This window comes from Sinocyclocheilus anshuiensis, unplaced genomic scaffold (assembly GCF_001515605.1).
Source record: "Sinocyclocheilus anshuiensis isolate Anshui unplaced genomic scaffold, SAMN03320099.WGS_v1.1 scaffold209, whole genome shotgun sequence".
Lineage (NCBI taxonomy): Eukaryota > Metazoa > Chordata > Actinopteri > Cypriniformes > Cyprinidae > Sinocyclocheilus > Sinocyclocheilus anshuiensis.
The window spans coordinates 1,590,921-1,592,045 of record NW_015540880.1 but is presented as its reverse complement, the minus strand read 5'-3'; positions in this window follow the sequence as shown (position 1 = coordinate 1,592,045).

Sequence of the window (1,125 nt, the reverse complement as noted above, 5' to 3'; positions counted from 1 at the left end):
AAAGGCGGGGCATAGAGGAGAAACAATAATGTACAGTATGGAAAATAATGTGTTTTTTTAACCTTAAACCGCATAAACACATTTCATTACACCAAATAAACAAAATGATGTTCTTTTTAGCAGCATCATATGACCCCTTTAATGTGCAATGTGGACAATGCAATGTGAAGTGTTTTCTGCATTCCCCAGTATTTTCTCTACAGTATTTTTTAATGCTTTCAGACTACAGCTTCAACTGTCTGTGATAGTTCCAGCAGTAATTACAAGGTGAGAACTAACTTCACTTTACTGAGCTATTTATGCAATTACTTTTAATAGATCAGTCTCAAGTTTATTTCTAGTCAGAATGAAGTAAAATTAAGTAATTTCTCAAGTTCACACAGGTTTAACCACAGGTTAAAGTTTGACAACCAGAAAGTGTCCAAACACTACAACACCAATTTTAACCAGTTTTTTTGTATTTTTTGTAATAATACTTTGTTACAGTACTTAAGTATTTTTTGGGAGTATCTGTACTTTACTTTAGTTTTTATATTTCAGCCAACTTTTACTCCACTACATTTCCTATTTAAAATGTGTACTTTTACTCCGATACATTTCACCGAAGCATATTCGTTACTTACTACAAAATAGTCAGAAGTCAGAAGAACACGGAATGCAGGAAAGCAGGTTTGACGAATCAGTGGTCTGGCATTTGTAAGGTAAAGGGGTCATATGATGCTTTTTTAAAGATCATTATTTTGTGTATTTGGTGTAACAGAATATGTTGACATGCTTTAATGTTCAAAAAACACATTATTTTTCAAATACTCTACATTATTGTAGGTCCTCTATGCCCCGCCTCTCTCAAACGCTTCGTTTTCTACAAAGTCCCTCCTTCCGACAAGTGCAGTCTGCTCTGATTGGCCAGCTGACCCAGTGCATTGTGATTGGCCGAACACCGCAAGCACTCGTCGGAAATGTAACGCCCTTACCATAATCGCGAGCTTCATCTTTCAAAATACATGTAACGACAGAGCCTGAAAGGGGAACGGAGTCGCGTGACAGAGTGATGAAGCTGGTATGTGTTTGTGATGTGACCCCCTCTCTCTCTTCTCTCTCGCTCTCTCTCTCTCTCTCTCGCTC